Source organism: Manis pentadactyla, chromosome 2 (assembly GCF_030020395.1).
Source record: "Manis pentadactyla isolate mManPen7 chromosome 2, mManPen7.hap1, whole genome shotgun sequence".
Classification (NCBI taxonomy): Eukaryota; Metazoa; Chordata; class Mammalia; order Pholidota; family Manidae; genus Manis; species Manis pentadactyla.
The window spans coordinates 218,001,590-218,026,658 of NC_080020.1; the positions used below are offsets into that span (position 1 = coordinate 218,001,590).

Genomic DNA, 25,069 nt, shown 5'->3' on the forward strand with positions numbered 1-25,069 from the left:
AGCCTAAATTCTCATGTGCTCTGTCCCCCAGAAACTCGCTCTGTTCCGAGCTGCCTGGAGACTTAATCCCAGCCAGACAGGGTTTTGGGAAAGTCAGCCAGCTAGCTGCCTCAGAAAGGGACACGGGTTGGGAGGAGCTGGGGAGGACGGAGCGGGCGGGCAAGAGAGGGGGAAACACAGCCCTCCCCTACCTGCTTTAGCAACAGCCAGGACTTCCCCAGAATTCTGAGAGCTGCAGTCCCAGAAAATCAATCAATACTTTTAAAGGATTTGCAAGAATTAGTGCTCTGGAGCTGGAGTACCAGCAGTTCAGTTACCCAGGTAAAGAGAGAAATGAAATGGAAACTCCAGATGCCAGGGGCTAAGGGCAGCTCCGGGCACTGAATCATCACACCGCAGAGGAGGATTCGCAGCCAAGAGAACGTGAAGTGAGGAAAGGGGACTTGTGGTCCTGAGTGCCCCTGTGTGCATGTTTGGAGGGGGTGGCGACCCACCTCAGCCCCACTCGTGCCCTCTTCATCTCCCGGGAGGGGGTATCTCTCCGTGGCTGTCTGCCTCTGGGTCTCACCCCTCTGCAGGGCCTGGCCAGGGTCAAGTCTGGGGCAACACATCACATCCTGTCATTTCAAGAGAGGTGTCATTTCTGGTAGTCATTTCAGTTTTTCATACTGCTGATGGCCTTTTAATCGTCATCAAGTCATCACCATGATCATTCTAGGTAAAGCAGGAAATAAGTAAAAGAGAAGAAAGTGGGGCTCGCCTTCAGGTGATAAGGCCCTGGCACAGAGTCAGAGGTCAGGTCTGCTTTAAAGTGCCTGGGCTGGCGTGGGCATCACACCTGTGGAGAAACCACAGCCACCCACGAGAAGCCGGCCCCTGGTCCTGGGCATCTGCCCATCACACTGGCCAGTGGGGCCCTCGGCGTGCACTGGTCTGTGAAGGAGGCACCCAGCCTCGGCCCCGGAAGGGTCCACAGGCGGGGCTCTCCTGACATCCCCAGTCCCATCCCCTCTGGACTGCCTGCTGTCTGCCCTGGTTTGGCTCCGACCCCGCCAATCCCTCCCTCCTCCGTGTGTAATTTTTGCCTGCTGAATTCCGCCTCCCGTTAGACTGCGAGCTCTGGTGGGGCAGAGATGCCACAGTTCATTCTCTGAATCCCCAGTCAGCGAGGCCCACAGGTGATGAGCGGCGACACACGTGTCCAAGACCGCGAGGCAGGAAGGACAGGCCTGTTCGGGTACACGGGCCCGTGCTCCTGGACCTCCCGATTTCCACCCCGTGGGACCCTTCTCAGTGTTCCCATCATTTCTGCTGAGCTGCCAGCTATGGTGATACCCATCTCAGCCGGGTCCCTGCCCCACAGGTATTTAGCCTGGCAGTCTATCTTTCTTGAGAAGCTGAATCTATGAGACTATAATAAACTCTCACGGGGAGTGATGACCCAGAGGAACTGTGCTGCACGGGTGGGTCCTGGCGCAGCTCTGCTCTGGATAGGCTGCATGTGGAGGCGTGTGTGTGTGTGTGTGTGTGTGTGTGTGTGTGCGCGGCTCCTGGGGACCACCCACTGACTGAGGGTGGGCACGGAGGCAGCTCCACCCCTGCATGGACACAAAGGTGAGAAGCCCCAGCCCAGTCTCCTGGACAGGCTGGGTCCAGCATGGATCACCCTACATTAACGGAGCGCCACTGTATACATGGGGCAGCAGACCAAAATGGCCCAGCTGCCCTACTTTCTGCTTCTCCAGGTTTCCTGGCACAAAGTGCAATTACACACTCACTGGGGGTGAGTCCTGTGGAGGGGGCTGCAGGGTGTGGTGCGGATGTGGAGGGACCGCGGCCAGCCTGCCTTGTGCACATGCTGTTCCATCTGGGACGCACTCCTCTTTCTCATCAGAGAACGTCCACCGTCCTGTAAGACCATCTCTGGTCCCGCTACACGGGCTCCCCACACTGCCAAGGTGAACTTCGCAGCTGCCAGCCCTTGGGCTGTGCGCTACTCAAGGGCAGGGAACCCAGCACTGGGCACCAGGAGGGACAGGGAGGGTTTGCTGACAGAGCGACCGGCTTTGACCAAGAGAAAGCAGAGTCCCTGTGGACTCGGGAGGGTTGAGGCACTGCCACCTGGCCACACGGAGGGGTTTCCGACCAGCTGGGTCTGCAGTCCCCTCCATGACACAGAATGTGGCCGGGAGTCCTCCTCGGCTCTAATCTCAGCCCTCAGCGGGGCCCAGGGATGGGGAAGGCACTGTTGGGCCTGACCTAGGAGCTGTTCCTGTCACCTGTGGGCCCAGGCCTCCCTGCCCAGCTCCGTCCCAGCGGGGAATACTGGTGTCCATTTGGTGCTCCAGCTCCTTTGAGGAAGGGAAGCCATCTCTAGGCTCCCTGGAACTTCTACAACTCTACTGCGGGGCCCAGGGTGGGTGCTGCCCCTCGTGGTGGGGTGATGAGGGGTCTTCAGTGGGATTGGAGGATCTGGGTGGCACATACAGCCAGGCCTGGGCAGGCTCAGGGGGAGGCTGGGAGGTTTTCCCCAGCACAGCTGACCTAAGGCTTGGGAGGGTCTGAAAACAAGCCATGGGGCTCCCTGAGTCCCTCGAAATGACCCCATGTGTCCCAGCAGAGGTGGATTGGGAAGAGGAGCGGGCTGAGCTGCTCTGGCTGCCATCGGAGGCTGCCCCCTCAGCTCCCGCTGCTCCCCTCTGCTTCCTGAAGGTTCTGAAACCAGCATCTCCCTCCTTCCTCAACCTCTGCAAGACAAGCTACGGTTGTGCCCATCTCCTGTTAGCAGAATTAGCAGGACCTATACCACCTGCCCTGAGCAGCGTCTAGTAACGTGGAACATCAGCACAGCAGGAGGAGACCGGAACTTTCCGTTTTTCTGGTAGGTGCTGGGGAGGGGAATGTAATGGGCTTTAATCACTGCTCAGAAAAGCTCTCACTCCTCGGGAAAGCTCTTAAAAGCAGAGCCTGGATGTGACTTGTCTCTGCTCCCCAGTGCCTGGCACCCCAGCTTCTGGCCCTGAACAGGTTTCAGGTAAGGTTTGAATGAGTGATGGAAGGAGTGAATGAACAGTTGCTGGACTGGAGAAGGTGTCCTGGAATAGGAGGCACCGGGCTGGGCCTTAAACGGACAGGATTTGAGCTGACGGCCGTGGAGGAAGTGCACACGCTCCCAGAGTGCATGGCACAAGCAAAGGTAGAGAAGTGGGCAAGCACATGGAGGGACCAGGGACTCTAGAGTCTGGGGCAGTGGGGCAGGAGTGACGGCATCAAGCAGGCAGAGGGAAAAGCTGCAGAGGTGCAGAACCCTGGCAAACAACTCCATGCACTGAGGGACATTAGCATTTCCAGATCTCCAACCTTTTTCTTCCTTTGGGAGCACCCGCCAGGGGACAGAAAAGCACCCTAGTTCTTGGCTTTCTCCCAGACTGGAGAGAGGAATGGGGGGAGGCAGACAGGGCTGGGTGGCTCACTTGGAACGCATGGTTCCCTCCACCTCCCCCCTGCCACATGCACCCGCTTCCTCGGGATTCCTGGCACACTGGGGAGCAGAGTGCCAGGCAGTGATGGAATCATCGGGCTGGAAGTCATCTAGGAGAAGAACGGGCCATGTGCCTCAGACAGAACAAACCCTGGGCCCTATCCTGGAGCCTTCACTACTCCTAGGGCTGACTGGAGGCCCAGGTAGAGTCCAGGGTGACCTAGATGGCAGGGCCAGGAGGAGTGGCCAGGCCTCCAGATGCTCTAGTTCTGCAGGAGATGACACTGTATGGCAACAGTGATGTGAAGAAGGGCATGGTGACCTTTTACTGAGAGCCTGCTGAGTCCTGGTACGGTCCCTGTTCCTCACACACCTCCCCGCACTGAAGTTATGAATGTCTCGTGCATATGTGCGAGGTGAGTTGAGACACCGTGTCTCCAGCTGGAGGCTGAGACTGGTTTGGTCTGGCAAGGAAGAGCCTGCCCTTGTCAGGTTAAGGCATCAATTCTTAACCTTCACCTTCTTCATCAGGAAGCTTCAGAAAAATATGGATGTCTGGTCCCCGCCCACCCCATTCAATAGTATGCGGCCCAGTGTAGGCACCAGATTTCTAAAACCTCCCCAGGATATTTTAATGTCTAGCAAAGTTTGAGAACCTGTCTTATGACTAATGCTGTTGTTGTTTTGCCTTTTTGTTCTTATTCCCAAAGTGTCCAGATCTGTGCTCAGAGCTCAAAGAAATTTACTGAAAAAATAAAATTAAATTAAGGAATGACAGTTCAAAGAGCCAGGAACTTATGCAAATGAATGCAAATAAATACACACTTCCATACATATGTTTATGCAAATATTCTCGTGGTCCTTGCAAATCACTCACCCGCCTGCAAGCAGCTGCCTTCAGTTTCTTGGTGAGAACCCCGGGCAGGGTGCCCAGGTTAATGACAGGTGGTATCACGACCTCCCAGAAAGACATCTCTATTAGCAAACTCACCCCAGAAGTCCTCCAGGGCCCTGCTCACTGAGCCCAGCTCTGCGCATCAAAAGCCCTTCCCTACTCGCTCAGGCCTCAGGGCTCACTCAAAGCCACAGACCTGGGAGGGAACAGCTGCCTGGTGGGCACTTCAAGGCCACCAGGGCTGTGGGCAGAGAGAGTGGGGGCCTGGCAACTGCCAGGGGCCTGATAGCCGGACAGTTTTGATCAAAAAGGCACAGATGGGCTGCCTTTAGTTGTGTGCTAGTCTGGGTGGGCTGGCATGTGGCTGGGCATTCAACCCTGCTTAGGGTGTCCCAGGTGTGTGTCTGCCTGACCAGGTGCTGCAGCTGATTTATATAAATCCAGTGGCAGATACTGGACTTCAGAACAAAACTTGCCTCATCAAGATGAGAGATTGGCACCCCCCACCCGCACTCCCTTGTGGATGCTAACTGGCTCTAGCACTAGTCTGCCACCCCTTCTCTCAGGCCACATCAGTCGCGACCTCAGACCTTCAGGATGCCCTCGCACTGCTGCCTCCAGGAGGAGCCAGCTCTGCCACCTGCCGGCCCCTGGCTCTGCTCCCTGAGAGGGCCTCAGAGGAACGGAGCCTCACTGCTTCCTTCCGCAGGCTCAGCCCTCCCAGGGGCTCCCTCCTGGGGCTGGACAAACTCTCTCAGTGCTGCCTGGGGCAGGGCGAGTTCCCTGGGGTGGGGTGAGGGGGGCTGGAAGGTGACCCCTCATCCACCTGTGAACCAAGCTCTGGCATTTTGGGATCCTAGCTCAAGCCTGCCTTGGGTGGCCCTGGAAAGGTCACACAGAATTTCTTATTTCTCTAGTCGCTGCACCCAAGAGGTGGTGGCCATAACTATTGGGAAGCTTTGGGGAACTGGAATGTGAGCTCCGTGAGGGCAGTTCTGTTTGTTACGCATGGCTGCACTTTTGTTGGCTGACCTACTAATGAGCATTTCTTCCACAGCGCCCTGTCTCCCCTCCACCTCACTCTCTTCGCCAGTTGTCCTTGTGATTTCATGTACAACTTGTGGGGGGAAGGTGTGGCCTGTCCCCTGCAAGGTGCTCACCTCTGGGAGGGCAGCAGTAGTCAGTGTCCCCCACGGACCCAGTGTACAGCCCCTGTGGGAAAAGCCATGTCACCTGGGCACAGCTCTCCTTTTGGGTGGTGGTGGTGGGGAGGGGGCAGAGGGCTATCAATACTTTCAGGCTGTGATGGAAACCCAGGGACTGGTGTTCCAGTGGGGGCCACAAGTCAGTTCCGGAATGATTCTTCTCAACAAAGATGGTTACAGTGACATTTGCATTTAGCACAAGAATCTCTGAGCTCCCAGTGACAACCTGGCCATTCAGGCCCTAAAGCACCCTGGGAATCCAGCTGAGTGGAGTGAAATCTGCCGTGCTGGGTTGGGAGACAGAGTTTGGCCTCACTGCCCATCCACCCTCACTCACTGCCCTCAGGGGTCACTCTCAGCTCTTGGGCCAACTTTCCAATAGGAAAATAAGCTTTCACACTCAGTAAAATCTCTGCCAGAGTACCAGCCGGCCCCAGCGTGGCTACCAGCCTCCCCAGGCACGAGAGGCAGGCCCGGGCCCTGGAGAGCACTATCTCCCTGCTGCCTGCTTCACTTTTGCTGGCTTGAATTGAGCTTATTCTAAAGGGCAATTTTATTCTTTAATTATTTCAGGCTGACCCTTCACCTCTTTCAGCTTTTCTGGGCTGTTTGAGAGATTCCCTGTGGCTCTAGTCACTCAGTGGCTGTGTGATAAGGGACAATAGAGATAAAGGCATCTCTTTTGGAGGGAAGTGTGGGGGTGATTAGTCCTGGAGCCTTCATGGCTGGTTGGCTGTGGGCCTGGCTAATAAGTCTGGGTCTGTTCCAGAACAGGCTGTTGTTTTGAGGGACCAAAACCTTCACCCACATGCTGATCCTGGGGCAGGCCAGCCATGGGCATTCTGAATGTTTCCTTTCCTTTTGCTGAAAACTGGCTGGGATGGTCAGAGGTAAAGGGAGGGCACAGGGCATAAATCTCTGTGGTCAGCCAGATCCACCAAGCTGACAGAAAACTATCCAAGACTGTTAGGAAACATCCATCCCCTTCTCCCAGCTCTGGATATGGGTGTACTGGAGGACCATCTCACTCAGGATCCAGGGAGCCAGGGTGCGTCGCCCAGAGTCTAGAGTTGAGAGGCCGGAACCAATCCAGATCCCAGAACCTAGAGATTAGAACAAATGCAGAATTTACATCTAAAGCCCAGAGCTTAAAATTTAGAACCTAAAGCTCCAGCCAGAGCCCAACATTTGACACAGAGTTCAGATTCCAGATTTAAAAAACTGGAGCTCAGACAACTGGATGGAGTCCTGAGAACTCTCCCAGCCCCAGTGTGCTAGAAAGTTCCCTTCGCTGCCTCCAGCCCTCTGATTGGCACTTGACAGTGTGAGGAGTATTAATTATGGTCAGAGCTTTTCAACATGCAATAAAAAGCCTTTTAAACCATTCCGATGGGAGGTGATTAACTCTATTAAGTGGCATTATGGATCTTCTTATCTGTTGCTTTCATAAACATAGTTGTAGGCGGAATGTTTTATTATGGGCATAAAAATGTCCCACATTACAATGCATAAGCACATATTGATGTTATATTTCTTCACTGTGCTGCACGCCCCAGTCCCCAACCACTCCGAAAAGAAACTACACGTCTTTATAATTTATGCTCCAAGTTTTAACCAGGATTATCAATGGCAGCTTTTGAGCTTTCTCTTTTGGCAACACAATAGATCATAGTGAAAATGCACCGGCAGGCGATGTGTCCGTTTGATTTTTTCCACCTGAATCAGCAGCCCAAACTCCAGACACAGCAGTTTAGGGCAAGCCGCACACTGAAGAATTTAAGTCTAAGCATTTAATCTGTTCTTTCCATAAATTTCTGCAGCTTGTGCTTTATAATGATTCTACCAGAGGAACTTTATTTATATCGCAGATTTTCAGCATCAGCACATTGAGAACACAAGGGCAATCGCTCAGTCAATAGCTTACAGCCATGTATAATATCACTCCGGAAATCAAAAGCCCATTTGAAGAAAAGAAGGCTCAGATTAAAGTCACTTTAAGACATCAATAACTTGGAACTGGCTGAAGAGAAGTTATAAATATCCAACCTGCGCATATGCAAATAGGCGTCGCAGACGCGCCCCCGCCGCCGCGCGCTGGGGAACCTCCGGCGGGCGCTCCTCGCTCCTCCCGGCGGCACGTGCGGCAGCGCGGGGGGAGGGCCCTAAACGTCACTGGGGGCGGAGCGGAGCGGGGCGGGGCCTCCGGGGCAGCTACCCAGCGTTTCCGGGACCGCTGGTGTTGGAACGTGGGCTGGGCTTTAAGGCTGGCGAAGACTAGGAGCTCGACTTTAAAATCCAATGAGCGGAAGCTAGCTCCTTTCTGGCTTGTTTATCACGTGTCAGGAACTGGGCCATGGGTACTTAAGTTATACCGGCCGCGCTCAGCCTCTTTCGGACTCTCTATCGGTCATCAACGCCCAGTGTCCCCTCCCCCGTCGCCCTCTGCTAGTGGGGGGCAATGGGGGGACGGTACAGGGGGAGGAAACACCCGCGTTTAGAAAAGCCCCCAGGGTGCATGCATCCTGCCACCCACCTTTGAAAACCATTGATTACATTATCTCTATTGCAACTCTATGACAGATGGTCCCCATTTTACAGATGCGTGAAATGAGGCTCTGAGAGAGTGAGTAACTTGTCGCTGGCCAAAGAGTGGCAAAAGCAAGATCTGAGTCAAGCTCTGCTTAATTCAAAGCCCTGCTTTTATAGTTTAAACCACCGTATTTCGCTCTCTGCTTACCTTGTCTTCCTAAGGGCAGGGCAGGCCCAGAGGCCTAGGAAGATTTAGGGGTCACTTGGAAAGGTGAGGCCCAGGTCCAGGGGGCACCATAAATGGCTACATGTAGACAAAGGAGGGGATGTCAGCGGTCAGGACTGAGTGGAGCTGGCTCTGGAGGTAAGCCGAGGGCTGGCTGCTGGGACCAGCGGCGTGCAATCCCTAGGAGGGTGGAGGCTGGGTGGGAGGAGCAAAGTCGCAGCACAGGTGGTGGGGCTGGAGTCAGCTGAGGGCCTGGGCTCTGGACTTGGGGTGGTGAGGGCATCTAAAGCTTTCCAGACCGGAGGGAAGGAAGGATGCATCGGGAGGGCCTCGGACCCCAGGTGGGGCTGGCGAACTCCGTGGCCACAGACCAGAAGCTGCACTGCCCTGGGCAACACTGGGAATCGCCAAGGCTTCGAATGGCCAAGGGCTTATATGGCCAAAATCTCTGAGATCACAGCCCTCAGAAGAAAGAGGATTCTGTTCATTGCTCAGGAGCTTGATGTGGTCCTGCTCAGGGCAGGGATCTATCAAAAAGTTGGTTATCTGTGATTAGTGGGCAATAGTAAGATAATAAGGTTGAACCCTGCAGAAGTGTCTGGACAAGAGACAGTGTGACAAAGGGCAGAACATTTGAATTAAGGCATACACAGTCATAGGAGATGACGCCTGAAAGAAGATGTTTTTTTTCTGGATGACTCTCACCTAATGATGCCCTAATTCTGGAGCCACCTCTACGTCCTTGCTCAAGCTGCCCTATCTCCCTGGATTCCCACCCTCTCTGCTCTGTGCCCACAGCACTGTGGGGTGAATCGAGCACTTTCAGCTACAGTCATTATTCATTTGTTCACTCATACAGTCAGCAAATATTTATTGAGCACCTACTATGTACCCTGCACTGGGGATTCATCAACAGACCGAAAGCCCTGCATCTGTGGAGCCCAGGTTCTGTAGGATGTTTGGTGACCTCTCTGTCTGTCTCCTCCTTCTCAAGGGCAGGTGTGGTTCAGCTCAGGAGGGCTGGGAAGCCACACAGAGAGATGTCCTCAGTCATGCGTTTGGCTGATTAGGTCCCAAAGCTCCCAGCAAACGGCTTTTCAGAGCTTCAAGTCTCATGACTTAACACCTCTCTTCCATTCTTCCTAGTGGGCCTGGAGGGTTGCTCATGTTTTTTGGAGCTCCTTCCCAGGACAAGGGCCAATGGGGGGACTGCTACTCCTCAGTGGTAAGGCCATGTCCTTCTGGGTCAGTGATCAAATCCTGGGAGGGGTTATACACTCGTGTTCCCCCTCTCATGCCCCAATGCTAGGAGGGCTCCACCAGGCCCCAGCTAGAGCTTAGCAGGGTGGGGAACTGGCCCTCCCATGAGTGTAGGTGCCCGCTGTCTGGGGGCTGGGATGCAGCTGGAGCCCTCTCAGGAGGGCCTCCTGGATGAATTGTGCATTCAGGGTGTGGGCTGCCTTCCTGACTGCATCAGAGGCTGGCTGGACGGCTCTCATCAACCCTTCACTGCTACCTGCCCTCAGGGGCGAAGCTGGATTCCCAGGGGGCTGGAACCTCATGGGTTGAAGGCTAAGAAGACAGTCACCTGAGCCCCTCTCCCATTTTTGGCTGTGAGAAGTAGCTCTTGTTGGGACAGAAGGTCCCACTTTTTTGGAATTCTCTGCTCTTTCTGGAACTGTCTGCCAGACACACAGCTCTGTTTTCCATAGCTGTCAGGAGGGCTCTCTGTTGTCGTTTGGCAGCTGCAGGGGTCCTAGGGGTGGTGGTGGTGGTACCCTGATGAGTCACACCTGACCTTCCCCAGGGAACACAAGTTGCATCAGCCTGGGTGGGAGCACCTTCAGGAGTCAGAAAGGACAAAGGCCAGTGTCGGCTTGGGGGGAGCTGGGGCTGACCAGAGTCACAACTTGGGTGAGTTAGATGGGACTTCAGTACACTCCTAGGCAGGGGACTGTTCACCCTTGGGCCCCCACTAGGCTGGGTTTGGGCCCAGGCCCCATCCTAGGAGCCCTCTGTTTGGAGTCACAGGGGAGAGCATCATGTCCACCCTAGGCTGGCACTTAGGCCTGCAGTTCCATTGGCCTAGGGGTCTGGGGAGGTTTTCTGGAGGAGGAACAGGCTAAAGGCAGGTCTGAATAGGGGTGGGAGCACTGTGAGCCAAGTTCAAAAGCTGAAGTGAGTGTGTCATTCATGAGGCAGAGGCCCTGAGGGCCAGGCCCCAGGAGCCAAAGGGTGGGAGCAGACTGTGGGGCTGCAGGGGAGCAGCAGCCTTGAGTGACAGGCGAGGGAGCTTAGTGAGAAGTGGGGGCCCCTCAGGAATTTTAAATAGGGGAGGGCCTGGTCAGAGGGAGCTTTAGAAAGACTCCTCTGCCTGCAGAGTGGCTGTAGGGTGCAGGCCTGAAGGCAGGGGAGTACAGAGGGAGCCCCGAGGAGTCGGCAGCAGAGCAGAGGTGGGGAGGCAGAGGCTGGCCAGGTGGGAAGGAAGGCCTGGATGAGGGTGGGTAAAGGTGGGCTGAGTCTGAAAGGCCCTGGGGAAGGAAAGCTCACAGGCCCGAAGTCCTCGTGGAGGCTTGGCGCTCCCCAGTCCTGAGCACAGCATGGGTCCTGTAAGGGGGCCTCCTCAGGTCTGGCAGAAGGATAACCTTCAGCAGCCTCCGTGGGGACTCAGTGTCCCTGAACCTTTGCGACTCTGCACCCAGTTCCTCATTCTACAAATGGGGAGGCAGAGGTGTGTGTAGGGGTGAGGGCTGGACTGGGCCAGAAGCCACGCCCTTTCTGTGCTGTTAGAGTGAAAACACACTTGCTGGGCATCCTCACGGCTCGACCTGGGCTAGGTACGAGGGCATTACAGAGCATGGGGGGCTACGGGCAAGGCTCTGGGGCCAGACAGCACTGGTTTCCATCGTGAGTCTGTCTCTAGCAGTTGGGTAAACACGGGAAATGGCTCCATGTTTCTGAGCCCGTTTCCTCATCTGTAAAATGGGTCATAACAGCAGCCACCTCAAGGGGTTGCTGGGGAGAATACATGTGTCAGCATGTGTGACATGCTTAGAAGAGCACCTGGAAGGTAATGCCCTCAGTAAGTGGCTGTCAGGCTGCTCATGTTGCACAACTCCAGGGGGCACCCTTCACATCACAGTCATAACAGATTTCTTTCATTCTTGTAACAATTTTCTGGTAGGTGGCAGGCAAGGGTCTTGAGAAAAGGGTATCTTTTAAAATTCCACATTAAGTTGCTAAATCGGCCAGGGGCGGGGGTGTTCTAAAGTCATTCACTGTTGAGTGGGGGAGACAGACATGAAAATAGACCATCAAGATGCTCGCTGGCGAGCGGGTGAGCGAAGCCTGTGCGTGTGCTGGGGTTAGCTGAGGAGAGGAGTGCCTCCTCTTCTGGCTGAGGCTGGGGCCTCACAGATCTGCCTTGACTATCGGGGTGTTTCAGAAACCCCGGCCTCGGGGGTGCTCTGGGACAGAGGAGGAGGGGCTCGCTACAAGGGTCTCCTAGGGTCCGGTCTGGACTTTACTGATAGGCAAGGCCGTGAGGCGACAGCATCCCTTTCCTCTGCCTTGGAAGGGAAATGCTGAGTTCCTCCCCCTCCACGTTCAACTCCACTGTGGGAAAGGCGGGCACACGCGAAATAAATATACAGACCTCTGAGCACCAGGCTCCCTCGGTCTGCGGAGATAGATTCCTGACTAGCTCATAACTCACCTCCCACATCTGACAAGCCTGGCCCGCAGTTCCGGGGGTGGCCCACCTCCCCTGCTCATCCCAGGGAAAACCCTGCTTTGAGGCTCTGGAAGACAGAGCCCCTCACCCCTGTGCTGGCCTTTGTGGAGTGTGGGACCCTCCATGGCACTGAGCAGGGGAGGGTAGGAGGGCAAGGGGAGGAGACCAAGTGTGAAGGGCCAGAGAAAAGGAGATTGTAGGCCCTGGGGTTGGAGGTAATTCTGCCTCTACAAACCTCCCCAGGGCCTTTTACCTCAGTCAGTGCCTGATGACCCCTGAGGGCGTCTGTCAGGCAGATGAGAGGTGGAAATGCTCTCTGCGCCTGGGCTGCCAGGGGCCTTGGAGCCGGGAAGGCTCCGGAAGCAGGACCCCAGGGGAGGTGGATCCTGCCAGGTGGTGGCCAGTCCCCTCCTCCCGAGGCCCAGTCTTCAGCCCTCCAGGGGAGCCCGGGGACCAGGGGAGGAGGAGATGCCAGCTAGGCCTCCAGGTAATTCTTGAGGCCTCACTGCGACCCAAGCTCGCTCCCACAGAGGGCTAGTGAATTTTTCCTGCTCTGCTGAGCTCCTTCAAAGATATCAGCACATGGTTAATCTTCCTTCTGTTCAGAAATGCAGAGTAATTTGCCCGAATGGGGATTTCTGCATATTTATACTAATGTCTGTGTTTAAAGCTTATGAGACAGGGAATTGCTGAGAGATGTCCATTAGCAATATATACAGGCTGCAATTATTTCTTTATGGTGTGTGGTTTGACTGCAGAATATTTTATTTCAATGGAAGTAGCAGGCCTTGCCTACTGTTTTCTTATGTGCCCAAAGAAATCAGTAAGAATAGAGGAGAAGTGAAAAGAGGCAAGAAATAAAAGGGCTGTGACCTTTTAGGATTCTGGGAGCCCTGAATACGCTGCTCCAGGAACTGCCTTCCTCCTCAGAATCTAAATGCGCGCACCCAGCTGGGGGGAATTCACTGTGTTTAAGAACGTGGATGAAAACTTGCAAACCCTCCCCAGGATGGAGACAAAGCTCTCAATTCATTCACCCCAGGATAAGCGGGTGGCGGGTACCCTGTCAGAGACAAAGAGGAAAAGGGAACAAGAGGTGCCCTCAGAGGACCCCACTTCCGACCTCCGGCTCCTGCCCCGCCTTTCCACCCCAGAACTGAAGCTGAGACCGCAGCTTTAGGTCCGAAACAAAATAAGCCTCAAGCCTAGAGGTTCACGGAACAAGGCTTTCTGGAATTTACTTGGGTTCTGCTTGAAACTCCGCTTTCCCCCAGGGGACGGGGTGGAAGAGGCGGGGCTGCCTCAGAACCAAGGAGCTGACACAGCCCTGGTCCGAAGCCCGGGCCGGCAGGCCCGCTGGGGAGGTGCAGTCAGCGGGCGCCGGCCTGAGGGTGCGGCCAGGAAGCCGGGGGCGCTCCTCCCACCGGAAGTCCGCTCGCGCTCACTTCAGGGCCCACCAGCGGCTCCCGGCTTCTCAGCCGCCTTCCTATCTCGGTGCTAAAGAGCTCGAGGCAGATGGGAGCCCTGTGCACAGTGGAGAGGGTTTATCAGCCACCAGAAGGAGCTCACTGAACCCAGAGGTAGTTCCCAAGATGCAGAACTGTCCTCAAGGGCCCTTTGAATAAGAAAGGCCAGACATGCCTGGAGGAGGAATGCAAATGAAGGATGTTTGACGTTATGCAACAGAGGCGAGCGAAAAGACCATGACACCTTCCACACCTTCTCCTGGAGCTCCAATGGCCCCTGGTCCTTGCCCTGCCTGCCCTCGTGTCCCTCAGTCCTCCCAGTTGGTCCTCTGCACAACTGGCGCCTCTGGGCAGCACCACGGGACCACAGCTGCCTCCTTCCCACCAGCACCTGCCATCTCATGGCCCCCACAAAGCCTGCATTCATCTGCCACCTCGACTTCCCCTCAGTGGGAGGCACATTCTTTTTCAGCCTCAAAATAGTTCACTGAAGTCAGTGCTGACTTCTCACTGCCTTCTTGCACAGAAATCTTTCCCAAGAGGTGCTGGGGTCCAGAAGAGGGACAGATGGTCCCTTTCTTTTTATAACACGGCCAGTTTTTTGAAGTGAAGAGCTAGAAACACAAGTTTTGCCTTCAGCAGATGTTCTGTGGGCACAACAAATACCACTCTGTGCTCTTTAGCAACTGTGAGCCGCATTTACTGGGGAGGAGACTGAAATTGGGCAGAGCATTGGTGCATATTCGGGGGGCCCCAGGGCCATGGCGTGGGGATCCCTGTTCAGTCTGCAGCCAGACAGTGTGTTTCTACTCAGCCAGTTCCAGGTCTGCACTTCCTGGAAACTGTGTCTGCTCACCTTCCCCGAGCCCAGCAACCACCCAGCACCAGTTCCTCCTGCACACTGGACATTTTTGAAGGACTGGCAGTCTGGCTGTGTTCTTGTGAACCAATCCCAACTAATCCTGAGGCTAGGACAGAGGCTGTGGCCTGGGATGGGCACTCTTCAAGAGATCCATGCTTCAGTTTCATCACTTTCTCCCTTGGGCTATTTACCATGAAGGTGCCCGGTCCCTGTGGCTGTACTGGGCCGACTGGGGGATTGCCAAGGACAAGGGTGGCCAGACACGACATCTGTTGAGCTCCCAGGGTGCTGAAGGTGGTGTTATATGTCAGCAGGAAGCCCAGGCAGGGCTCTGTCCTGGTGGCCCCTCATCCATGCGTAACAGATGCAAGGTGTCAATAACTGCTTCTAAGTGGGTGTGCTGCTCTTTGGTAGATTTCAAGAATTTCATTCATTTAAAAGGTCATAAGCTCAATTAATAGACCCCCGTTAGCTTCAAAGACGTATCATCTTTGCATGGAACTGGACTCTTTGTGGGATGACTGGCTCCATTAACTTTACGGCATTGGCAGTACTTTGTACAAGGTGTGGGCGGTATAGCAACAGGAAGAATCTCCAGGGCCTCCTGACTCCCAAGCTCCAGTGGCTTCCACGGTGGCCAGTGTACTGTCTGCAGCTTCTTCAAAGGGCCCAAAGTCCTGGACAGATTGAGCCAGGGGATTAGGTCCACCCACCCATCCATCATGCATCACTTTCGGAGATGAGGCGAGACTCTTAAGAATCATTAATTTGTATTGACAAATATCAGACACATGACTTTAGGAGGCATAAAATGGCCATTGTGGCCCATCTTTTGCCAAAATGTGCCTGATGACAGTAGAGGCTGCAACTGGAAGCTTTGAGGTATGATATGGTGGAGAGGGAATGGGAGGCAGGTGGTTGTGATATTGACTCCCACTCCCTCTCTACCACTTATACCTGGGCAAGCGTTCTATCCAAAGGCCTTGGTTTTCCATCTACAAACCTGCCTCATGGGGGCAGCTGCCAGGATTAAGTATAGAGTGAATATATAGTGACTGTAAAACATCCACAGAGTGGATAAGGCTAGATAAGGCTGCATCTACCAGCACTGACTGCCAGTCCCCCAGAAGGGTGTCTGGCCCACACCGTTAGGGGCCGGCTTTACAGTCCAAGTCGGTGTCCTTATTGCAAAGACCCAGGGGGAGGCCACACGTCTCCTTCACTCTCTGGGATGAATGACATTAAAGTAGGAATCCTCAAGGCATTGCCTACACCAAAGACACCCTGCCTAAGAAAGCTGTTGTTTAGTCCAAGAAGGCAATCATTATTCTCATACAGAAAAAAGGCCAAGAATATAGGAATTATTTTTGGATCAATCAGAGTTTTTCATATGGCCAGATGGACCAGGTGCCTTCAGAATCACCATAGGGCATTTCCTAAACTCCAGGGCCTCCCAGGTCCTCAGCAGCAGGTTTTATCTGGGGTTTGAATGGACAGCAAGGCATCCCAGACATGCTAACTGGGTCACCATTTTGGTTCTGGAAGGTACTCTAGACTAAAGCAGACAAGTGTGGCGGACCACTTGATGTTCCCAGGAAGGAGTTGGGCTGAAATAATACTGAAGGGCAATTTTTTGAAAGCTACAAATTAAATAACAGAAACAAAACCCACCAATATTTATAGAGACCTGGAGGGCAAAGCTGTGCTCAGGAGAGCGCTGAACCAGCCCTTCCAGAAGTCTGCCCCACCCCGCCAGCCCCATACAGCCTGAGTCGGAGAATTTGTCCTTCTTATCTTGCCCTTTTCTTCCTGGACCATGTCTCCTCCCAGTCAAGCCACCTCCCAGGGCCGTCGATAACCTTGCCCACTGGTGCCAATGACTTGGCCCCCTGCAAGTGTGTGTGTGTGGGGTCCCTCATCTCCTCCCATTCACACCTGTGGAGCTGGTGTCAGTGAGCACACTGCCCCTGTGGGATGTGCTGAGCTGACATAGTGGCTTGGCTCTGTGCGCCCCATGGGCAGGGCCTGGAGAGGCAGCCCGGCACACGCTGGGTCTAGTCTCTGGTTTCTGTCTGTGGGACAGAGAAGGCTTCCAGGACAAAGAACTCCTAGCAGCAGATCAAATAATTATACAGGGTACCTAGGCGGTGGGAGTGGTTTCACAGGGGGATTTTCCCCAAGTCAGTTTCTTGGGGTAATATGGTATCTTGGTGACACCTCTGAACCTCAATTTCCTCACCTGTAAAGTGAGGTAGGGGTTTTTAAATAACCTGAAGGTAATATGCCCTGCTGACATTCACTCTAGTGGGGGCTATGGGGTTGGCAGGATGGAAGGGAGGGGAATGGATTGTTGCTTAGGAGTAAATTCTCACTAATAGGGGTGTGTGTGTGAGTTGCTTAGGAAAGCCCAGCTTGGGGGTGGGGTGGGGTAGGCTGGGTGGGGATGTCTAACCCCTAGACTTCAAGAGGAAATAATTTTTAAGAACTCACTTTCTGCCATAGCCAGACTACAGGGCCAATAGGTGCAGAAAGGAAGGGAGGCTTTCTGGAAAGGAGTGAGCAATAATCTTGATCCTGATGAGAAAGAGCAGGAAGGGGTCCGCAGAGAAACCAGTGTAGTGGATTGTAGGACTTTTGAGGGTCTTTTTTTCCTTTTCTCAGTTTGGGAGTTTGTGTGTGTGTTTTACAAAATAAGTCACGATCATTATAGAAAAGTAAGAATATCTACAGTGTGATGCTCAAGATCAAGGAGGTGACAGTTCCCTCTCCCCTGGGCTGCCCAGCCTGTCACCCGGTATCACTTTAAAAGGCACTTTGACAACCTGGAGCATGACCAGGAAGGACACCAGTGTGGTAAAAGAACTCTTCACAGGATGAGCAACTGAGGTCACTGGAGATGTTTAGTGTGTAGAAGAGGAAATTCTGCCATCTTCAAACATCTGAAGGACTGTCATGTAGAACAGAGACCAGCTCTGCTCCTGATGGCCCCCAAGGGCAGGACCATGAGAGTTATGGGAGACCGTGCTCCGCCACTTAACAGGATAAACCGTCCAGTGATTGGTAGCCCCTGCTTAGTCCCCAGTGGTCGGGGACAGATTCCTGCTTCTGCTAGGTGACTTCTGGGATCCCTCCAGCAGGAAGGGTCTATGGAAACAAAAAATTAACCCCAAATGTGAAGGATTCTAATAATGGAAAATAGAGCCAGTGCTTAGCAAATAGGTAACAGAGTGAGTGACTTATAGGTGAATTATAGGAAAAATCATAATGGTGCATGTATGAAAAGGTTCAAATAGCTATAAACCACTGAAAATATCCACAGTTAAGTCGTACGTTGTAACTATATAGTAACTGTGCATGTGGTAAGGGCCTACCCTTTCCATATGCCAATCAGACTGACATGTAGCCTGCCATGTACAATGACCTGTGTCCCCCTCTGGTTCCTGTGTTGAAGCCCTACCCTCCAAAATGACTTAATTTGAGATAGGGCCTATAAGGGGTTATTAAAGGTACATGAGGTCACGGGAAGGGACTCTAGTCCAACAGGACTGTATCCACATAGGAAGAGGAAGAGACCAGGGGTGTGCACCAGTGAAAGGCCATGAAGACAGTGAGAGGTGGCCACCTGCAAGCCTCAGCGGAATCCTGCCCACACCCTCATCTGGACTTCCAGCCTTCAGACATGTGGGGAATAAATTCCTGTCGTTTAAGCCCCCCAGTCTGTGGCATTCTGTCATGACAGCCCCAGCAGACTCATACATTGCCCACTGATCCCACAGAAGGTGGTGAAAAACTGGGATGTGTCCTGGGAGACGTGGAGCCGGGACAACACTGGGAGGTCACTTGGAAGATGGGAGGAAAAGGCAGTGAGAAGCCAGTGGGCCGAACCAGACAGTTGACAATGTACTGTGTGGCTGTTCAAAGGCTGCTGGGAGAGCTAGAAAGTAAAGAGCATGTTCTTGGTGATGTGCTGATAAATGCCTGGGCTTTCCTCTAAGACATCTTTCTTTTTAAAAGAAAAGAGTTATGCTAAGAAATCAGGCAATGACAACTGTTTGAATAGATAGTGACCTTCCGGCCATTTTTTTCTTCAAGCAATTTACACGATGTGTTGTGTTCCTAAAACACTTACGCGTGCATTGTTTTTACCTTTTACGTTTCTAGAATCGTGAGTTATGCTCCTGAATGGAATGTAATTTCAAGTTCTCATTAAGTCAGTGTCGTGCCATGTTTTCTCCAGTTTTGTTTCATGGTTCGAGGTTACCTCCCTATCACACGGGGACAGGCAGCTGGTACGCCACCCCTTTGTCCGGCTCTCCCCTTCTCAAAGTTCATTCCCAGTCTCAGAAACTAAAACACCCTAGGGGGCAGCCTGACTGGATATGCATTTCTTAGCAAAGACAGCATTTGGTGTATGTCTGAGTAGTGATCAGGCAACAGAAGATTCACCACTAACTGTGCACTGTCACACCCAGCCAGAGGTTAATGGCCCTCAGGGGTTTCCTACCCAGATCAAAGCCCCTGCAGACCAAGGGGGTCTTCAACTTGCAAGACCAGAATGGCCTTGGGGACTGATAAACTGGACTCTGTCCTAAGATCCTGGGTCCTTACCCGGCCGTGACTCACTGTGAAGGTAAAGGCGGGAAACTGGAGGCACGTCCAGGCTTCCTGACTTTGTGCACCAAGGGATCAGGGACCAGACTTCTTGGGCCCTTAAGTGTAAATCACTGGCTGAGCCTGTCTCAAATCAGGCGGTTCCCATGAGATATTTGAGAAGCAGTGTGTGCGTGTAACTCTAGCATAGATGAATCTATTGAGAAATCATAATTCTGTGATGCTGTCACTTATCTTAAGCATTCTTCTCTAAGATCTGGCACTACATAGAACTACTTCTCTTCTGCTCTCCTCCCCTCCAACATTTGCCTGCTTTTAGAAGCCCAATCCACACGAACCTCTCTTCTCCAGCACCTGCACCTCTTATTGCAGGCATTCCCTGGTCTCCCCAAGTGGACTGCAGGCTCCTTCAGGGAGACCTTCCCAGCACCTGGCATGGTGTCTGGAACACTGTAGGTGTCACCAGAGGGCCTCATGTCTAGTAGGAGCCGAGACTTGTATGGAGCACAAGTATAGGGTCTGCAAACAGTAGGTGCCTAATACTACACACATTAGTGCTCAATAAATGTCTGGAGGTGCAGCAGGGAAAGAGGTGACATGACTCAGGCCCCCGAGTGGCCTCTGAGTGTCAGTGATCTAGAACCTAGAGGTTATCTCTGCTGGCGTCTGTGCAGGCCACCACTCCTGCAAGAAGACAGGGCTTGGGACCAGGGTGCTGGCTTCCTGTGGGTCAGTGCTGTTTGCTGAAGCCTAAGGAAAGGAAATATTCCCTCCCTTTGCTCCTGTCTGAAGATCCCTCTCATTCCCATTGGTGTCTTGACTCCTCTGGCCCTGCCTGAGAGCCAATTACGGCCAGAGCAGGATTTCTGACCGCGAAGATGCTCAGCAGAGATTTGGAGCTGAAAGCCCATAAGCTTCTCCTAGCTCTGTGTGCTTAGCTCAGAGAGGAGAGAGCGCAGGGCGCCTCACTCTACCTGCGTCCTGTTGAGCAGTAGGTCCCTGAGAGGGGTGTGCACAGGCTGGGGTTTGTCCTCACCTGCTCTGCGGACGACACCTTCTCTGGTGGTCTGGCTGCCTTGGCTGCATCTTTCTGCTTGCCTGGTTCACTCATCCTTAAACGATCTGTTAACAAAACCGTGAAGCCCTGGACACCCTCCAATTAATGATTAACAAACCCCTTGAGGACGGAGACGTATGGAGGGGAGGAGGGCTTTCTGAGGCAGGGCTGGGGCAGGCAGTGTCCAGGTCAGGAGGAGAGACTTTGTGTAGACGGCCTTTCAGATTCCACAGGCTAAGACACACGCTGCTTGGGCCAGGGTGTGTGCTGGGGCTGCGGCTGGGAAGGGAGGTGAGGGTAACAGTGGGCCTGTGGCTTTGGTTCCAGATCTGTGTTGAGGGTTTTACCAGTCAGATTATGGAAGACCTTGCTTTAGAAACAGTGGCTGTCCTGAGCCACAGGTGCTCTGGACAGTGTTTCTTCTTCAGCATTCCTTAGAATTTACTGCACCAGCAGTGTCACAGCAGCTAATGTGCTGAGCTTGCTGTGTGCCAGGCACTGTGTTAAGACTTTACATACATTATTAAATCCTTAAAGCATGTCTACTATATCTCCATGTTACAGATAAGTATCTATAAACAGGCTCAGAGACACCAGTTTTCTAGCGCAAGTTCACTGGGTTAGTGGGGAGTGGAATTTGAATCCTACCCAACCAGTCTGGCGCAGCATCTGGGCTCCTGGCCACCTTCCGTGCTGCCAGCCACATGCTCCTCACCACGCCCTCTGTCTGCAGCCTTGGTTGGATGGTCTACAGGAGCGCCATGATTCTATTTGTCCCATCTGTTGATCGGGCCCTGGGGGAGGACCCATGCACTGGCCTTGGCACCCTGCTGACCCTCACAGGATGCTGAGAGCCCCTGTGGGTCCATAGGAGGCGCCCTCCCAAGACAAAGAGCTCCTGGAGTTACGGGGTGGGTCTCAGTAACAGCCTGTTCCTCCAGTTACCATGGTGACAGGGCGGTGGGAGGAGGCCTTTTCCTTCTGGTCAGAGTGCACCCCTGGGGAACTAGCTCCTTGGAACACCATGATGTTGGCACGATCTCCCAAGACTTTGGAGGGCAAATCAGCCCTTGGCTTTGCCTCGTTACCCTGGGCCTCTGAAAGACCACAGGCTCTGAAAGGTGGCCCTGGTACTGCTAGCGAACATCATAACAGCCAGCACTTGTACAGTGGTTAGGATGTGCTAGGCACCGCTCTGAGGGCTTTACGTATGAAACTCACAGCAACTGTAAGAAGTAGCTTCTACTGCTGTTCCCTTTATTGCTAAGGGAACTGAGGCAGAGTTTCAGACCCCACAGGCTCTGGGCATGTATTTTGGTGGAGGAATTTGGGTACATGAGGAACTTGGAAATAGACCTCCCTCCATTCCCAGAAGCACAGGTATGGGGAGGGTGACCGGCTCCAGAGTGAAGTCTCACCCTGGCACTTTCCTATATGCTCGGGGCCTCGAGTACCAACCTGCCCTCACCACAGAAAGGGAAGAGGCAGTGGAAGGAAAGCCACCGAACCTGGGTGGGTAATTCCCAGGGCTGTGCTCAGTGCCTTTATTCATCCGATGCCTCCTGCGCATCTCCCAGTGCCCGTCCAGGATGCAGGGGATGCCATGGGATTGGGATGGAGTCCCTGCCCCACTCGGGGGTTCCAAGTGCAATTGGTAGAACCACACAGAAGCAGGCAAACTGTATTGCAGGCACTTGGCTAAGGCGCACACACATTGGGACTCCAAGGGGCTGCCCGGCAGCCTGCGAGTGGAATGGCAGGTGATGAAGGTGGAGGCAGGCGGCAGCCAGACCCCGAGGCAGCAGGTGAGGGGTTGAGCACAGTCCTGAAAGTAGCAGGGGCTCATGGAGGCATCTCACAGGGGGTGACAGGACCTGACCTGCCTCCTGGCTGCATTCCGGACCAGAGGGGATGCCTGTGGGCCTGGAGGCTATGATGTAGGCCAGAGGTGATGGGAGCCTGGAGGGGGAGTGGTGCTGGGGACTCGGGGATGCAGAAAAGGAGGAAGCGAAGGAATTTCCAGACTCAGGGCAGAAGGGAAATAAGGGTGGGTCAAGGACAACTTGGGCTTTAACTCTGAACTCCTTGGGTGGGTCCATGATACCATTTCTGAGACAGAGACAGGAAGAGCGGGTCTGTGGGAAGATGATTTCAGTGTGGACAGTCTGTGCCTCTGGGCCAGCCAGGTGTGGACAAACAGCTTTATGTATTTCCAGCTCCTTCCAGAATAATGAGGTGCAGAGGGAGTAGTGTGCTCTGGTGTGTCAGTGGGTGGGGCGGAGACTGATGAGATCTGTGCTGGGCTCCACAGCCTGGAAGAACCGTCCAGAATACCCCTACCAGGAAGGTGACGCATGCCACTCCGTCTAGGGATGGGGACATGGCAGTCTCATTAAGCTGCCTGACCAGGGGCTGCTAGCTCTGTAAATGAGCCTGGGCTTCTTCCATCTCCTCTGCACTGGGGAGGGGGTCCTGCTTTCCATCCCTTTACTAACTTCTCTTTCTGGATCTCTCCAGACCTGGGGCCAGTGTTGACGGGAACAATGGTTTTCAGTGTTAAGAGGGCACAATGCTATGTTCGTGACAGCGATCTCATTCAACCGTCCTCTACATCGGATGAAGGTGGTATTGACACCCCATTTTAAAGACGAGGAAAGGGAGGCTCTGAGAGGTTAGGAGACTTGCTCTAGTCACATGGCTGCTCATCATGCCTCAGAGTGTCTTGACCAGATCCTGTGTTCGCCATTTGTGGACACTGGGCAGCTGCTGTCCAGGCAGAAGGCAGTGCGAAGACAGAGCTCTACATGTTGGAGATCCAGGGGCAAGAATGGGAAGGGAAGAGATCTGGACCCACAGAAAGGGGCTGCACATACCCCATGGCATGGCTTCTGGCCCTAGGGATCCTCACGCATCCTCACTCTAGGCCCATGAAATCTGAAGGCAGAAGAGACAAGCTTCCCCATTTCCAGTCAACCTGGACTTTGCTTTCTGATTCAGAAGCAAGTGGGAGCAGTGCAGCCTGGCTTCCCTCTCCCCAGACATGCAGGTGAAAATGTGATGACCTTTCCGCAGCTCACCACTGGGCCCGGGGTCTAGGGCTTTAAAAAAAAGAGGTCTCTGGCCACCCTCTTAGCCACCAAACATCCTTTGTGAAAGGAGGTAGGGGATAGAAAGAATGGCATCAGTAGCCTGTACCTCTGCTGAGATACACACCAGCTGGGCTCACATGATGCCTAGTGACATTACACTTCGAGGTCTCACAAGACCTGATATTGGCCCTACCTCTGTCCATGGATTAGCTCAGCGTTTCTAATCCAACCAGGCAAACAGCTCAGGTATTTTATAACAGGATTCAAATGGAACTAATTCTTTTTTCCTCCCTTATCACTTTGCACACATGAAATCTATTTTAATTAGATTTCGATATATAATCTTGAAAAAAAAAGTCTTACAGATTGCTCCCACTCCCAATTGTTCTTAGAGGAAGAAAGATTTATCTTGTAAGTTTCTTAAGAAAATCTATATGTGCTCAATGCATTTAAATAACGCTCATTAAAGTGAACTGCATGCAAACCAGCTTCTCTAGTCACAGATGAGAGACAATCGCTTGACCTACTGCAAATCAGAACGCATTTCCACACCACCTTTATTTTTCAATTGGTTAAATTTTAAATTAAAGTCCCAGTGCCCTTTTTGGGAAGGCAGACTAACATAGCCCCAACTGAAATTTCAGCTCAGTCGATTGGAAGATAATTATAAGAAACAAAATGTGAAATTTTAAATCAGGGCACTAATGAAGTCTAAAAATATCGGTGGCCCATCCCTCTGGCTGGCAAGACCTGTTCTTCATGGAGGGGCTTTCTCCATAATTACCCAACCCCGTGAGAGGCCAGGTTGTCACGTCAAACAATAATAGGAAAAATCTCAGGACTTTAATGAGCTAGATCTCAGGGAGTTCTATGGCGAATCTTATTATAATGCTGGGCAAGCTTTCAAACAGAGAACAGGAGAAAAGGAAAGTTCTTTTTTTTTTTTTTAGAGTGGAGCTCTGACTCGTGTTGATGCCATCACGCAGCGCCCCCAGATTCCCCCTCGGAGCTAGCTGTCTGTCATTTACGAGTGTGAAATCAATTGGGCTTTGGAGATGTAAAATCCCCAGGGGCAAAATTAAAAGTGACCCAAATCCAAACCCACGTGGTCTTGTCAGGAATATGATTTTCACATGGCAAGTTTCAAAGATTTGGTTTCAAAGTTCGGATTTCTTATTTAAAAAAAAATGCCGTTGTTTGACATTAGATCTGACAGACAAATTATAGCTTTAGCAATAAAGGCTTTTAAGATTAGAAATGAAAGGAGAAATTACTTAAAAAAAAAAAAAAAACCCAGCCAGGCTTGCGTTTGAAGGCATTTGTATGTATATGCTTCATTGTCTTTCTTCACCGCAAATATAAGGGAATAGATCAGCTGATGAGGGCCGTAAACAGAGAGGCGAGTTAAATGAGATTTCTGGGGAAGCAGCCAGCTTGTGGAAAACTATGGAAATCAGCACGATGGACCGGTCACCGGTTGTCACTAACCGGATCTGGGGGGAACTCACTGGCTCAGTAGGAGGTGGGGCCGTGGACACTTCCTGGGCCCACTCCAGCCCCGGCCCTCACCTAACACTGAGTCTACTCTACAGGGGCTGGAAGGGGGAACACCATCATGGGCCTTCTCTCTTCTACCCTTCTGTCTGCAGGCTTGGGCCCACCACAGAGGATGGTTCATGCCCTCTAGCCCCACAAAGATTCTATAGGCACGGCTCTACGATGGCCTGGTGGCCCAGTTGCACAGGGGCCAGCAGGGGCCTATCTCCACCACCTGTCTTCCTGATCGTATTGATTCAGGTGCCTGACAATGATGAGAGGCACTTATGCCTGTAAGCTTTGGGAGGCACACCTCAGTTCTGTGCTAAGCAACAAACCAGGGACTCTAGTCACATCTGGGCTAGTTACCAGTTACCTT

At 53.0% G+C, this 25,069-nt stretch overlaps 1 protein-coding gene and 1 long non-coding RNA gene across 10 annotated transcripts in view; one reads left to right on the top strand and one right to left on the bottom strand.

The window, feature by feature from the left end:
• The window catches only part of KLHL29 (kelch like family member 29), a 303,849-nt gene that overhangs the window by 32,822 nt on the left and 245,958 nt on the right, over positions 1 to 25,069 (bottom strand). The gene's annotated exons all lie outside the window — the stretch shown is intronic.
• Positions 1,166 to 5,577, top strand: LOC118910477 (uncharacterized). 4 transcript variants are annotated; one of them, XR_008995930.1, is made up of 6 exons: positions 1,166 to 1,363; positions 1,746 to 2,432; positions 2,713 to 2,881; positions 2,928 to 3,034; positions 3,565 to 4,389; positions 4,793 to 5,577. It is a non-coding gene; the product is annotated as an uncharacterized LOC118910477 (long non-coding RNA). The 4 variants fall into 4 exon arrangements; XR_008995931.1 differs by having other exon boundaries at positions 1,746 to 1,958; positions 2,222 to 2,432; positions 3,565 to 5,577; XR_005023999.2 differs by having other exon boundaries at positions 1,746 to 1,958; positions 2,292 to 2,432; positions 3,565 to 5,577.